Source organism: Camarhynchus parvulus, chromosome 1 (genome assembly GCF_901933205.1).
Source record: "Camarhynchus parvulus chromosome 1, STF_HiC, whole genome shotgun sequence".
NCBI classification, from domain to species: domain Eukaryota; kingdom Metazoa; phylum Chordata; class Aves; order Passeriformes; family Thraupidae; genus Camarhynchus; species Camarhynchus parvulus.
Window position 1 is genome coordinate 60,595,725 of NC_044571.1, and position 16,495 is coordinate 60,612,219.

The following is a 16,495-nucleotide window of genomic DNA, read 5'->3' on the forward strand; positions in this document are numbered from 1 at the left end:
TTTACTTTGCTTTAATTACTTTGGCACACTGCTAGATTAGTTTTTGTACGTTACTAGATTTCCATACCATCATTTAACAAATGCAAAGAAGCAAGTTCATGTTCTGAATATTTAAAGTTCACCCCATCCATATTATCTCGTCCTGTGCTGGAGTTTCTGCCACTCATTTCACAAATAAATAAGAGGGCTACAGCTTCACTTTAAAAATCATTATTACTACAGTGATGCAAGCAGCGCCCTTAATTTCTGGATATGTGTTTCTTGCTTGCCTTGCATCTATCCAGATGCATTTTGACAAGAATTCACTGTTAACATATACCATATCAAAGCAAGGATAAACATCAACTTCCACTGATGCTTTCAATCTAGATTACATTAGGTCATCCTCCACTCCTCTGAACACTTCACTTTGATGGAAAACTGATAATAAGCCAATTTCCAGAGGGTTATAACTTATAAAAACACAGTGTAACTAATATGTGTAAGAAGTTTCTGTGAAGGCTTTATGAAGTGTTTAATAGGCTTTATAGTTACAGACCATATTACTGAACAACACTAATAAAATAGCAGTTTTAGACTCTCCAGTAACTAGAGCACAAACAAACCTATGATATATATAAAAAATATCCCTAGTCCCACTGTTTTGACACTAATATGAGATTTATGAGAACCTATGCTGAAATAAAGATCCAGTCTTTTCCATGGCTCTTGCCTACTGCAAGCTGTCTAAAGAATGCCATTTACAAGAAATCCAAAATTTTCCTGTCTTGAAAAGAGCTGTCTGTACCTAAAACAACTGCAAACAATACCACTTCAGTACATCTAAACAAACAACAGTCTATTCAAGAACCAAACAACAGTCTATTCAAGAACCAAACAGAGGCCAGCAACAGGATTTTCACCTGAAATTTTGCCAAACTAATTTGCCACATTTTATTTCACATTAGGAGCTTTGGCCTTGAGTACTGTTAGAAAGCTTTAGACTTCCCTGCAGCACTGACAAACTGGGGATTTTTCTCTTCGCTGTGTGTGCAGCCTATAAGACACTCTTCTCCACAAACATGAAAATTCCAAAAACAATATCATTATAATAATAGACTAAAAACTGACCAAACAGTAAATACCCATGCAGCCATAAAAAATTCAAATGTTTGATGCCTGAAGGATTACTCCACGCAACATGACAACAGAGTTAATTTAAAGCCAACTGGGAGAAATTAAAAGGCTCAGGTCAATTATTGCTTTACAGCTGAGCTGGAGGCATGAAAAACAGAGCAACTGAGAAGAGCGTGGAGATAAGCGACCAGGGTTTCAGCCTGTCTCCTCCCTACTCCCCGTCTGCTCTTGAGCCAGGCACCACAACAGGGCTCTTCAGCAAGCAAAGAGGCCACTTCAGAAGTGCCTCTCTTCCAAGAGCTGCTCTCTTTGCCCTGCTCTTGCTGCTCACCCCATACTCCATACCCAGCGTGCCCGTCCTTCCCGGCACAAGGCACTCAGGGGCTCTCACCAAGTCAGCCACTGAGATCCTCCCTGCCACTGCTACCAAAGCATCAGCAAAACCAGCACAAACAGCAAAACTAGGAAACATTATAGAAGTGGCAATTTGTAAAGGAGATGTTGAGAGAGATGGTTCATTGTCGAGAGAAAGGAGAACAGCAAAGGTTGTGGGAGACAGGCATTTATAGGGTTCTTTGTCAAAAATATGAGCTTTGCAGCACTCTAATAAAAAACACGAAACCAAACAACAAATTTACTGGTCCACAACAAGCAAAGTAGAAAAGATGGGCCCAGAAAGGTACATTAAAAACACATTGGTTTTAATATATCCCTACGTATTTGAGTATCAGGACTCTGAAAATACTAGTTGCAGTTACCAGCTCATTACATATTACTAAGAAGATAACATTTGCTGTTAAAGTGAAAATATTTTTTTGAAACTAGTTTGAAACATGTAGGAAGCATATATCTTGCCAGACACATATTTAAATTTTTATGTAAGAGGAACCAAAATCTTCACATTGAAAGGATGCACATTTGGATACTATGACAGGTTATACTCTCCAGCAAAATTTAAGAACCTCAGGAGAGGATTAGGGATTAGACAGACCCCAGTTTTTTGTTTTTTTTTTAATTTTAAATGAGAGCTGGAAGACAAAGAGTATCTAGTACACATAAAATTCCTTCCAAGTGGGAAAAAAAAATTATCTGTAAATGACTAGGGCTTCCTGAAGAAAACTGCAGATCAGATACCAAGATATTTCCTTGCTAAGAGCATGAATAATTCAGTTACCAGTCATTGATCTCGGAAATGGCTATGATCCATCTGCTAAGATCAGGGAATTGCAAGTCTGTGTGTTAATTCCTGGCTTTTTCATATTTGAGTAATTAAGTCTGTGCCAAAAAGCAAGGACTTGCAGGAGGTTCAAGGACAGTATCAATTATTGTCTTCACTGACAAGACTTTAGTTTGCAAGGCTTTACAGAAGGCAGCCTAAAGGTTCTTGCAACTTCATTACCTAGAAAACTGTATCAAAATATATATGTATATATTAAACCATGTTTAAGGCGAAATTTAAACACTCAATAATCTTTAATTTAAATTTGCAAACCTGTATGCCAAAGGTGCTTAGTTTGATCAGCAGACTCTTCCAACTCCTTGGCCAGCAGCTTCCTCACCTTTCTAGCAGAGCTGCACAATGCTGGAGTGGAACAGTCTCCTGCCCACCATCAGGTCTGATAGAATTTGGTCTTCCTGTTGACAACAAATGCTCCAGAGCTGGGTAAGAGTTGCCAAGGCGAGCTCAGCAATTGCTCATTGTTAATCCCAACAGTGGCAATGACTCTGATTAACTCTCAGGGGAATCCAGCTGAAGATCATTTTCTCCAAGCTGAACAGAAGAAATCATCAACAGGTGATGTGTAATATACTTCTGGTGAAACAAAACCTCATGGACAGGACTGCTTTTTCTCTCTATCATGCTGTTGTAGATATGTGGACAGACAGACAAAAAGCATTACTGTAGATTTCCATTTTATATTATTTTAATGGTTAGTTACAAAAAGAAATATTTTAAATTCCAGTAGCATTAATCATAACATTCTACACATAATCTAGAGAAACTTCAAAACCATGCATTCACACATATATGCTCTACAAAAAAAAAAACCCAAATGCACACAACAGCAACCTACAATTCCCAAAAAAATTGCTTCAAAAAGGACATATATATTACATTTGAAGATTTCTTTTGCATTAAAAAAAACCCTATATTAAAAGCTGCATTATAATATACTTTTGTCTCAGAAACAAATTAAATTCTGGATAAAATTACATACAAGATCAAGCAGTGAAACTCGGGGGGTTTTCAACCTTTAGAAAAGGATGCTAAGCATAGGTTTTACTGCTGTCTATAGCTACTTAAAGGAAGGGTATAGAGAAAATAAAGCCAAAGTCTTCCCAAAGATTCAAGGTGGCAACACAAAAGCCAACAAACACACTTTGTGATAAAGGACATTCTCACTGAATATAAGGGGGTAGAAAAATTGCCAAAAGAAGGCAATAAAGTGACAGAAATGTGTTCTGTACCCACAAAAGTTGGGATATCCATCCTTGGAGATGCTCAAAATCCAACTAAGGCTCTGAGTAATTTTATCTAGATGGCCCTACTTTAAGAAGCAGATAGACCAGATGAACTTCAAAGATCCATTCAAGCCTCAAACAGTTCCGATTCCATGATTTTTTGAGCAAAGTAAAATAAATTTGTAGGAGAAAGGCTGTTCAAAGAGCCTGATTTTTGTGATGCCTTAAAAAAAAAACATGTAAAATTACAGCAGTTTACTTCTGCATATATCATTCTGCATCTAATACAATGGAAATGCACCTTTATTACATAAATTATGCATGACAGAACATTAGGCCTTTAAATAACATAGTGAACATCAGAGATCACGAAGGAAAGTCATTCTTCAGGCTCTCAGTAATAGGAATCAAAACTACAGTGTGCATCTTCTTCCCAATTCCATTTGATTAGACATGTCATAAGCAGGCCCTCTGAGCCATGAAAAGGGAACAGACCCCATCCTGACAGCTCTTCACCACAGAACTGGTGAATTAAAGCACTTCAAAGAGAAAAATGACACTATTTCACAACTTGAGGCTCCCAAATGCTGGCCAACACCCAAGACTGAGATGGAGGCTTTGGAACTAAAAGCTCGTGTGTTACAAATGAGCTAAAGGACATGACTTTATACATAAAAGAAAGAAGATAAAAGAGGTTTAAAGTTACTTGGGCATGAGGTCCAGAAAATAACATGGAATATATATTTGCCCACAGTTTACAATTTCACTTCTGCTTTATCCAGCTTTCAAGAAATGTACTTCACCTGGAGTATCCTGGCCCTGGACAAAGGGGCTGAATGCCGCAGAGTCTGGCTGTGCTCCCACCCTGCCACCACGGAGGTCCAAGCTCAAGGCCCCACTCACCCCTTTAGACAGCAACACCAGAGAAGCAACTACAGCTGTTCTAAATGTTAGCATTGTTAACTGTTTCACTGCTGCTCAAGACAGACACTGCAGGGTTTCGCTCCTCTGCTAGCAAGTCAAAGACACTGTTGCCAAAACCACAAGGTTCAAAGCCTCCCACTGCAGTGGAATTTCTTTAGCACAACACTCACTTCTAAGATCAAGTAAACCGAAAGTCTGGCACCCTGAACTCATCAGAACAGTGCAAAACCAATTTATTTAAATGGAAAATAAATACTCCTAGATCAAGTATCCTAGCTGTAACTCCACATCTTTTATTTAAGGAACCCTGTTATGATAAAATTCTAAAATGAGACACAATCCTTAATCTGCCACATCAAAAGCATGACTGCTTTCTAAACCCTTGAAGAGGAAACCAGTTTGAGCACAAGAAGCCTGGGTTAAGAGCTACAAGGCTCTTATTTTCAGTGTCACAAGTGCTGACTGAAACTGTATGTGCTGAACTACAGGATCAAAGAAGCAAGTTTCACAGTGAAATCTGAAAGACAGCATTCCAGTCCTGTGCGAGACACAAAGTGGCTGGCAAAGTTGCATCTCCAACACAAACAAGCTCCAGTTCAGGAGCACTAAGGAGAAGAAACGCAGTGGATGGTGCTAGCTTACTGTTTCAAATTCCACAATCAGTGCCACCATCACAGCAACAGGGAAAGAACTTGCTAGACATAGAACAAAAAGACTTTTAACTGATCCTATTCCCGATGAGACATTTTTCTATTTTAGACTTTGAAGATGCTGAGGAATTTGGTTTCCAGAGCAAGTGGGCAGCAATGCATGAGCAAATGGGACAGGAATGGAGCTCATATCAGGAAAATGAGGAAAGCATCTTTACACCCTGATTTATTACATTAACTGAAAAATACTTTTAAGCCAGGTTGGTTTGAAAAAAACCTCAAAATCCTGTGGGGATCTTTGAAAAGGAATTCTGCTGGGGTCTGAAAGCTACCTGAAATAAACTAATTAAGAACACAAAGAAAGAACAGTGAATGAGTCCACTGAAGTTCAAAGTACCCACACTATACAACTGGAAAGAAACTGGAGAAGCCAGATCTCTAAAGAAACTATTATTTAATTGGAGTAACAGAGACTTGGACAACCCTTGTGGGGGTATAAAGCAGCACTCCTCTTTCAAAAGGGTAGGTGCTGCATTGTACATTAAGAACACATAGAATTGATGTAGTTTCAGGCCACAGGGAGATCTTGGGGAAACTTCCATGTAATGATTGCAAAGTTAGAGATGAAAAAGCCAGGAACACTCCCATGGTGGGGATCTGTTGCAAACCACCAAACCAGGGAGACCAGGAAGGAAAGATTTTTCAAAACACTGCCCAAACCATCCAGAGTACAGGGCTGGAATAGTATGTATTTTAACTACTCCAACATCTGGGAGTAGTTGAGAAAGAAATACATCGGGACATTTTGTTCTGCAAAAATTCAAAATAAACTGAAGTCCGCTTTTGACACAGAAGGTAAAGAGAGCAGTTTAATAAAGGGAGGAGGGGAATAGGATGGTTCTTCTAATGACACTATAAAGTAAGAGAGTTTATAATCCTGAGGATGCAAAACCACAAAACAGCAAAGCATTTTTCAACAGCAGGCTTAAATTAATTATTAAAGTACCAACATGGGCACTGTCTAGTTGAAGAAACCCTCAGAAAACAATTGCTGAAATCACAATGGAGCAGCATATTGTCTAGGGCTCCATGGGGTTGTGTTCAGGTCCAATGCAATTCAATATTTATATCTATGGCTTCAGCAGTGGAATAGAAGTTATGTTTATGAAATTCTCAGACGATAGTGAGCTCTAAGAGACTGCAAGTATCTTTGGAGGCTGGATCAGAAATCAGAATGACATGGGTAAATTGGAGAGATGAAATGAGATCCCAGTCCAGATTGTAAACTAATTATTTTTACAGTTAATGGAGGACAAGTCAATAGAGTTATTGGTGTTTGGGGACCTAAATGAGATTCTTCATCTGACCCTCAGTAAGGCATGTCCAATTGGCCAGGCTCCATTGACTAGATTGGGAATTTAGTGACACCACTAACATATGATGTACATTTAGGCACCTTCATTCAAATGCTTATAACCTGATGCTGGGTACAATCTATAGTTTAAGGGTGGCACAGGAGTCAATTAGTAGGAACACATGCAAGGTACTTGGGTATCTTAATAATTAACAGTATAATTAATTGCATAAATAATGAACTGTATAAATGCTGGAGGAATCCCTTTTTCAGTTGTATTTCTGTAGGAGAGGACCTCAAGCAAAGAATACCTATATTGTATATTGCATAAATACACAATACCACTAATAAGCTACAGCATTAGTGAAGTAATCCTCTCTGAACAGAGCTGTCTTACAGTCAGTTTGGGGCATCACACTCCAAGAAAGATGCAGAACAATTGTAGTGATAGATTTCTAGAAAACATAACCTGTGAGGATGCGTGGACAGAATGAGGATTGTTTAATGTACGAAAAAAGACACCAAGAAGGAGATCTGTAAGTTGCTATATACCAAACTGGCTACTGAAAATAAGAAACATCCATGAAAGACAGAGTGATAAGCAATATTTCAAACTGCAGCAAGAAAGATTTTATTTTTATTTTGTAACAGTAAGAACCATGCCACACCAGACTAGAATGTTTTTAAGAACAAACCAGGCATCTGACAGAATATAACTGATCCTGCCATGGAATACCAGGATAGCCTAAAAGATTTCTGAATTTTTTTTTCCATGAGTGCTCTCAGGGGTTAACAAAATTCAGAGCTACTCATCCCCAGGTCAGATGCACAATCATGTGTGCCAATGATGTTCAGCAGTTCCCAGGGCCAGTTCACAGAGGAACAGCTGTCAGATTGATTTTTTTTTCCTCCCTGGCACTTCATAAGAGCTGGAACTTGTGGCAGCCATGCAATGATCACCACATCTTCACACAGTACATCCTCTCAGTATCCCAACACAGACCTCCAGAACAGTTAGCAGCAGCAAAGGAGCTCCACTGAGCTCCCTTCTGTCTTCTTGCAAAGGCAGAGAAGGAATGGGTACTGCTCAGAACCATATCCTTTTGGCTTTCACATGAGTAACTCAAAAGAGGGACTGTAACAATTGAGCAGTGAGATTCTGGACCACACATCCTGCTGGTGCAGTACACCTCCTTCTCCAAAGCTACCATGACTGAATAATCTAGCTCCCCTTATCTTACAGCAGACATTATTTACTCACTGGTAACAGCTACCTCCCAGATATCTTTTATTAGAGAGAAGCAAGGGAAAGACTTAAGTATCAAATCTAATCCAAATATTACATCAACATACATTACATTTTACCATGATCTTCATAGTTCAACATCATGCTCTGTTGTAGTCAGGTGATGCATATGAGACAGGTGAGAGGTGAGAAAATCTTTACAGAGTTCTGACAATAAGCACACCTTATTGGCCACAAAAGCTGTCAAAAGACAAACTCTGCAGTTTTCATTATTACTAATAAACTTTAAAAAAAATTTGCCTATGAACTTTTTTTGTCGTATTCACTAAATGTACTTCAATTTTTAGCTGTGTGTCCACATTATGCTTGCATGGGCAATAAAATTTTCAGAAAGGAATCCAGTCCAACAACCAGAGTTGCTATATTTGCCAAATGCCTGCCCTGAAGTAAAACAGTAGAAAAAAACCCACCTATTTAATAGTAGAGAATGCAAATGTCACCATAAAAATTTTACCTATTCGTGTAGCCACAGGCAATTCTGGAACAGGAAATAACATCTTTCATAATGTTTTCAAAAGATGGCATATTGTTGACAGACTTCTTCTGAGAAAAACATCCAAACAAATCTCATTTGGTCTTCATGAATCCTCTCAGATGCACTTTCAAGAATATTTTTTTTAAAAAGTAGTTAAATTTTCACACAACAAAGACAGATGACCACATGCTGAAAGATCTTGACCAAACAAAGTGCTGAGATAACTGAACTTTCTTCATCCCACAGTTTATAAAATGCAGGACCTAATAACTTACTCTCTTTTTTCTGTATGAGCAAAATCTCTAAAGGTTCTTCAGAATTTACATTTCAGACTGGCAAACAGGGTCTTCTTCATTGACCTTATTTATTTTAAATTATTTACCCACTTCAAACACTCCAGGATATTCCTGCTAAAGTTAAGTGGCTGAAATTTGTACAGCTTCATATAAAGACATCAAAATGCCTCATAAACTCTTTTCCTCCTCAGGAAGGTTCTTTCCAACAGCTATATACGTACCTATACATATCTCTCTATCTATATATAGTTGAGACTTTATTTTTGGTTTTCTTAGAATTAATTCAGCTCATTAACTTCTGAACACCTCATACAAGCTCCTGCAAGGCGCATTAAGTCCTTGCTTAGCAGTTTGATGAATCTCATGCACTAAGGACACAGCAGGAGATCACTGTGTCCAGATGAATTTCACTACCTTATCATAATGGTGCTCAGCTGTAAAAATGTGAGGAAGCACTTCAATCTCAAGCAGCTATGCAGTGTAGTTTCCTTTCCTATCCCCAGTCCCATGCTTCCAGACACAAGATGCTGGATGATCTCAGATAAAGGTCCAGATAAAAGCACATCCTTGCAAACAGGCTTGCAGCCCAGTGGAGAAAGCTTTAAGCTAGGATCATGAGGGAATGGTATCTAAATGCAGAAAAAAAGGAGGAAGCAGTACAGATAAAGGGGAAGTACATGTTGGAGAAGGCCATGAACCAGAGAGCATCCAGGCTTCTCAAACAGTGGGAGGTACACCCCTACACACCCCTTGAGCAATGAACGAGTAGAACTGGAAGTTTGTGTATGATAGCAGAGCTGTGGCATAATCAGAATCCCAGATCTGAGGTGGCACACATGACCAGAATATGGTCATGGATGCAGGCTTTTTGTACAGGACAGGCAGAGACAAAAAGAACAAGAAGCTGTGTTTTCTGCAAAGAAAGGTTCCTCGTCTGCACAGTGGTCCAGTGTATGGAACCAGCTCACCAATGTGCACCTATGAAAGCCTGGCTGATCTGAAGTGGTGTTAGTAGCAGTCCTGCTTTGAGCAGGAAACATGAGTAAAACCACCCAGAGGTCCCCTACAGCTAACAATTCCATAAAGCTATGGGGAGACTCAATCTGTTGATTTTGCGAGCAAAATGCATGGATTTTAAGCTTTCTTCTACAGCTTTTCTGTTTTTTTGTTTTGTTTTGTATTTTGGGGGGTTTTGCATCTTTATTTCCTTACTTTTATATACTGTCTAACCTCTGAAAGTAGAACTGCACTATTCTGGCTGCTCTGCAGTAGTTCACACAATGGGGCAGAGAGAAGGAAAACCAGGACACTAAGGCACCTGTCCAATCCTGAGGTTAGTCAGACAGCGGGAAAGGTGTGGCAGAAAGCCAGAAATGCCGGCTTTAGCCCACTGATGGTCTCTTCCAGATGGTAAGCTTCCAGCTTTCCTTTCATACCATATTCAAAGGGCCCTATCATACTGTTCTGCAATATTGACAAGGATCTGGCCCTTCTTGGCAGTCACTAATAACTCAATAGCCCTGACAGAAAAAAAATGAGACACATACCAAATACATATAAAATAAACGTCTATGTATGGAGTCAAAGATTCTAAATATTCAACTTTTTAAATTAAAAATTATACTACATTCATCAGTATATTATTAGATCAGAACTTATAAAAACAAACAAAAGAATAGCTGCATAAAGAATGCAGAATTTTAAGTTCTTTAATAAAGTAATGGACTTCCTTCCTATTCACTAACTCAAAAAAGTCACTTATCTTCCACAAATTACTGAGATCTGGCATCAAGTCTGTTTTGTGTTTGGGGTTCTTTTTCAGAAGTTTTATGCTTTGATTCTCTTTATTGGCAAACATTCTTTAAAAATTATTTTGAAACATCACTTAGGATTTTGTCAATTTTCTTTGCTGCCATCTTACCAATTAGAGTATTGAACAGAATTCCCTTCCTTAGTCTAGCCACAATCAAGCCTGGGACTACAAGAACTGGCTAATTTTCTTCCTCAAGTTATTATTCCATGTATTGGCTTTCAGATATCACTTGGGACCTTCTACACACACACACACAAGCCTCCTAAAGTCACACACAATGAAATTCTCTGAGCAACTGAAACCATAAGTGGGTGGGGTTTTAACATAAATTCTGCTCCAAACACACTTTTTAATTATCATTGTCACTTTCTTTGAACTATTCACTTCAATAATTTTGTGCTGCTTTTTATGAATTGACAATCTAGATCCCAGAAATTAGTGAAATCTAAAAAAAATAAAGTGAATTTTAAAATACTCCTTGTTTTCCTGGATAGAGATGAAATCCCAGGGGAGGTTGTGCTCTCCTTCCTATTCTTTGAAGTCTGCATCACAGGAATAACGTTCAAAAGAGGAATGAACAATGCTTATCACACACATATATAATATATATATATATATATATATATATACATATATATTTACTTAGCTGCCAATATTATTTATGTAGAAATTCCCATCTGTGGTGGTTTGGTTTCTTTTTTTGTTCTCATTGGTTGTTGTCATCTTATTGCAGGTGTTCCATACTGTTGTCTCCTTATCACAAAAGTTTCAGACCTTCTTGGTGTTTCTCATGGGCAGCTCCTCAGAGCACTGACTCTTTCTGCTTCACAAAGCAGCCAACTGGTTCCAATTCCCTTCTCAACCAGCCACCCCACTCTTTTATAGCACTCTTCTTCTCATTGGTCACACCTGTGTCCTGTTAAAGTCAGGCCTGCTCCTAATCTTTGATAATTGGCCCAGCTGCAACTCTTTAGGGGTGAGATTACTTTCCGCACTATCTTTATTTTTCTTATATTCTGTCCCCCCACAATTGGTTGTCTTCAAAAAGAGCATATTCTCAAGTACAGCACCCCAACAAGTGTGTAATCTTCTGATAGTTATCATTGTTCCCTAAAGCACATAACTTCAACTCCAAATCAGTTTTCATCCATCTTTTAAATGTTTCCCTAGATCTAAATGTTTCTGGCAATAAAATCAGCTGTCTTCAAAATTATCTTAAAATATATTACATCCTACAGTTTTAAGTTGTAAATACATGATAAAATACACAAAAACTTACACAGACGCTTTATCCTAAAAGTCCTTCTTTATCAAAGGAATACCAAATTTCAGGTGCCAGCTTCCTATGGGGTACTCACAGCAGCTCTGTCCTTAATTTCCTTTCATCTGTGCCTTATCGCTGCACAACATCAGCAAACAAAAAATCCCAGACGAGCAATAAATCTACCATTTCTGCTCTTGGCTTGCCTTCCTTACTACTGTTCCCATTAAACCCTCTTCCCCCAACACTAAAATCCCCCTTGTGATCCTTCTCCCCCTCCCCTCCCCATGAGAAGTCTTGCCTAAGACCAGAATGAGTAAAATAAAGCAGGTAACATCCTCCCCTGTCTCAGCTCTCCATATCCTCCTCTAATCACTTTGGACAACATCACTGTCTTATTTGTTTTGCAAACCACAATATGGATGACATTTTCAACTCAGAGAGTTTCTCAAATCCCAATTATGTGTCAGTCCACTGGATTTGCTCTACATAACCTCTCTATTATATAGCTTTTCCTATCCATTCACACAGCTCATGTTCCTGCCCAAAAATCTTATCAGATCCCTCATTACAGGCATCCTCTTCTCTATATCCGAGACACAAAATCTTGCCTGTTGCAAAGGCTGTTTTCCTTTGTCATTCACTTTAACCACATCACTCCTCTTTGCCTTTGTGCATCCAACATAACTTGTTCTCACTTCTAAAGATTCTTTACTGTAATCTCACATCTGATACATTTTCCCACTTTTTATGGTGATGTTAGTTTCCACTGTACTAGCTAAAGATTTCCAAGCAGAATCCACTAAAATATGCTTTGTTGAGATGCCTCCAAATTATTTTATTTTAAAATGTCCTAAAACCACCAACTACCATGCTGGTCAATACTGTGTCACCATTTCCTTGTAGTTCTCCAACCTGCCCATGGCCTTCTGTTCCCTCTTACCTCACTGCCCTTTGGCTGCTTTCCTAAATGGCTTACATACATCTCTGTCTTGTGCCCTCACAAATGGACTGCCCTCGTTTATGGCTCAGGTTCCTAAGTACTAAGACCTGTAAATGCTATTGGAAGCATATGAGAGTTCATACATGGAAATGGGGAAATGAGGGTTACTGTGTTTGAGACACAAAGAAGCAATCAGGTGTCAAAAGGCAAGGCTGGTTTTGTTGATGCTCTTCTCAGAGTCAGGCAAATAGTTGTCTTGAAAAGAAACATAAGCCTACAATCAGGCCAGAGCAAGGAATGTACATAACCCATTTTATAAAATACATATACTGTATACATATACCCGCATACATACGTGTATTTTTGTGGCAAAATACACATATCTAATCTCAGAAAAACAACACCTAATAGATACAAAGTATACTCTTGCTTTATATTTCAGCATATATCTCTTAAAGATGGCAACTCATCTTCCAGTACCAGAAAGTGCAAAATCATCTCTACATTTAGTACCATTGCAGATAAGCCCAGCTCCAGCTCAATACCAGACCAGCAGTGATTCACCAGTTATGAACTAGCGGAAACTGTAGGGAGGCAAAAGAAATTTATACCACAATTTCATACACGACTAATTTTAAAACATTCTTGGCTGGACTACGTCCCATTAATTGCCAACTTGGCGGGTCTTTCTTAAGGCAAGTAATCTAATGACTGGTCAAGGACCTTGCAAGAGTTACCAGACCTGATTTTTGCCTGCTTGCAAATGATGAGCAAACAATATGATCTTTAACTTCACCTTCCTACCTCAGTTTTAACAATCCTGTCTTACACCTGTGTATATATATATAGGTCTTCTTCCCTCACTGTCAAGCTGCACTGAACATGTAACAGTCTGAGCCCAGGTCACTGAGAGAGAATGACAGAAGCTACCAACATAAATTACTATTACATCCTTAAGGGCATGCATGCATAGTAAAAGGCAGCATACACTTAATTGGCTGCATAAGACAGCTTAACTCTTTGCTTCATGAAGTAAATTCTCCCTCTGTGAGGTGTTACAAGGAAGCCTTCCCATCTTTCCTTGTTCATTCCTTCTAAACCACTATCCTACATATAAAAGGAGGAAGACAAAGAGGAAAGCTTATAAGGAAAATGCAAACAATCTGGAACAATTACGGAAATTAAAGACAGAATAGGAACAAAATCCTGGCAGGTTTGTGTCCTCCCTGGAGAACATGCAGCAAAGACCACAAGCATTTCAAACACTAGGCTAAATCCTGCACTAAAAGCCTTTAATGTTGTAGAGGTTACAGGTCGCCTTCTGCTGTGGTGTGCACTGCATGCCCACACCCAACACACATATGCCCAAGTAAACCACTATGAAATATTTAAATACTGCTCCAAAAATACTAACCACCACGTATAAGTACCCCTGGTCAGACACTGGCATCCTCAAACATGCAGGTAGTTGTTTCACTTCCCCGTGCTTTATGGGAATCCCTAGAGAATGTCAGAAGGCAAGCGGCATTCAGGCACAAAGTGTTTCTTTTTGTTAAATCACTGCCATGTGTTAAGCATTGCTTTTTTGGTATAAAGTACATCCCCCACATTTATAAACAGGAAACAGAGAACAACTACATGTATTCTCAAAATTGATGAGAATACTGATGATATCAAAGTAGCAACATACAGGCATGGGAAGAATAACGACATTCCTTTTATTTTTAATTAAATTACTTTGCCAATCTTCAAAACTCATTTAGCAAAGTACTCTGCTTCACCAGGTATATATTTAGATATGAAGTAGTTAAACATAATGGAAAGCATGACATTTAAGATTATTGTCTGGTAAAAATACGACCTTTATGGAACAGTTACTCAGCAGAAGGTGGAGTTACTGAAAAAAATATATTTTTAACCGTACAATGGCAAGGTAATTAATAACACACATTATCAGTACTTACAAAAGAGAAGCAAATAGCTGAATTTACTTTCACACAATATTTTCTTTACAGAAGAATCAAAACTGGAGACAAGCTGCATTTAACAAGAAACATTTCTGCTGTTGAAAGTGACACAGAAATAAAGCTTGTCAAGAAAAATTTTTGTTAAAAAAACCTCACAAAGTCAGAGAAAGATCTACATTCAAGTATAATAGTTCAATACAAATCCACAACAGCATGAAATTAGGCAACTGAAAGGTAATGACAAATGCTACATCTGACATTCTGTCCTCATCTAACCCTATTATGCCTGAGGACTATAGCATGCGTAATACATAAGATCACACATTTTCTTGGACACTAATGTAATCATCAACAACAAAATAAGTTTAATGGTTTATTTTAAGACCCAGTTTTCAACTCTTAACTCCTGCTTTCCATTTCCAAGTTTAGTCAAAGCTGCAATGTTGGTTATAACCATTTTTTCTGGCTATGTGTTTTAGAGAACAGAATAAAAGAATAGAAAAGAGAAAAAACACACTGTACACAAGAAAGAAGAAAAATATAGGTGTTGGAATCAAATGTAGTTTTAGGGACTTCTAACTAATACTGAGCATATTGACAATATATAGATACACAAAATAGAAGACAACACCCAAAGATGGATGTATTTTGAAGTGAATTTTGGAAAGACATGAAAATCTACTTAGTAGACATCTGGGACCCAACAATTTCATATTGAAATCCTCACCACTCCTTATTATCCACTTAAAGCACAGAATTTTCTGAGCGGAGTATCATTTTGTATACAAAGGGACTGAAAGCCTAGCAATGAGGAGCGAGGAAATCACCATCCTAAGCAGGAAGAAATGTTTGTGGCAGAGACTGGAACTGCCTATTCCTATTCTTTTGCCCATATTCTTCTTACAGAGCATCAGGGTGCTCTATTCAAGATCTTTGATAAATCCACATCTGAAATCTCATGAAAATAATGAGCTGCTGGCTGAAAAATCATCTAGAGTGCAACTTCATGTGAAATTCATTCAGACCAAAAGATGGCTTAAAGTCTCTAACAGGAACTTATCAAATATACTGGACATAGTTTGCAACCTGAAGTACATCAGTCATATACCTACATGTTTGCTGGACTGAGCCCCAAGCATACCAAGCCCATAAATGAAAGAACATGATGTTACTAATCTTTTGAATCCTCACAAAAGCAGGTTTGAGCTTTGGTCTTCCCAGAGACAACAACAACAACAAAAAATTTAAAAATCCCTATCTTCTTTCTACATAGATACATTTACTCCTGACAGTTTACTACAAAGACCCTAGCAAGAGTATCTTTTGTAAGGAAATATGCAGACAAGCCCAGGAATCTCTGGTTCAGGAGGCCAGAAGCAAGAAACTGGGGTTGGTCTTGAGTTTGTCTGCAAGTGAGGTCTGCTGGGCTTGCTCTTCCCTCATCTTCTTTCCCTCCTTCTCACACTTTAGCTATGGTAGAAGTATTTCTAAGTCACTGGATCCACACATAAGGCTTTCAGCAGCTTCCCACTGAACTCACAATTATGAACCACATAGGTCTATCTAGGTAATTTCCCAGATTTCTCCCTAACATTTCATTGGCAGCTTTTACTTTGTGGATCACAGCAGTATTTTCAAACTTACAACAACTAATAGAAGAAATACTGCACTCACCTCCACTGGCAGACAGTAACACGTTACATTTGCTAAAAGCTGTGGAGAAACAAGATTTTTTGTCTCACCTAGACAAAGGAGCACATTAAGAGGGTAAGATGAACTCCACCTGGCGCAGCCTTTTTCAGGAAGCTGCTTCTTCCAGGTTGAGGAAACCTGAGACAACCATTGTGAAACAAGTGTTTGCATTACACTTTTCCCCTGGCAGCTGCATATTGAGGCCAAAATTCATTTGGAACGCTGAGAGGTAAAC

The 16,495-nt window shown here is 38.5% G+C and overlaps 1 protein-coding gene across 9 annotated transcripts in view; it reads right to left on the minus strand.

The window, feature by feature from the left end:
- The window catches only part of ENOX1 (ecto-NOX disulfide-thiol exchanger 1), a 362,160-nt gene that overhangs the window by 308,130 nt on the left and 37,535 nt on the right, over positions 1-16,495 (minus strand). The window contains exon 1 of one of the 9 annotated variants that reach the window (XM_030969821.1): positions 2,609-4,335. The exons of the other annotated variants lie outside the window; for them this stretch is intronic. The gene's annotated coding sequence lies outside the window, so the exon portion shown is untranslated. Of the gene's footprint in view, positions 1-2,608; positions 4,336-16,495 lie in introns of those variants that run through there. 9 annotated transcript variants of the gene reach the window in all.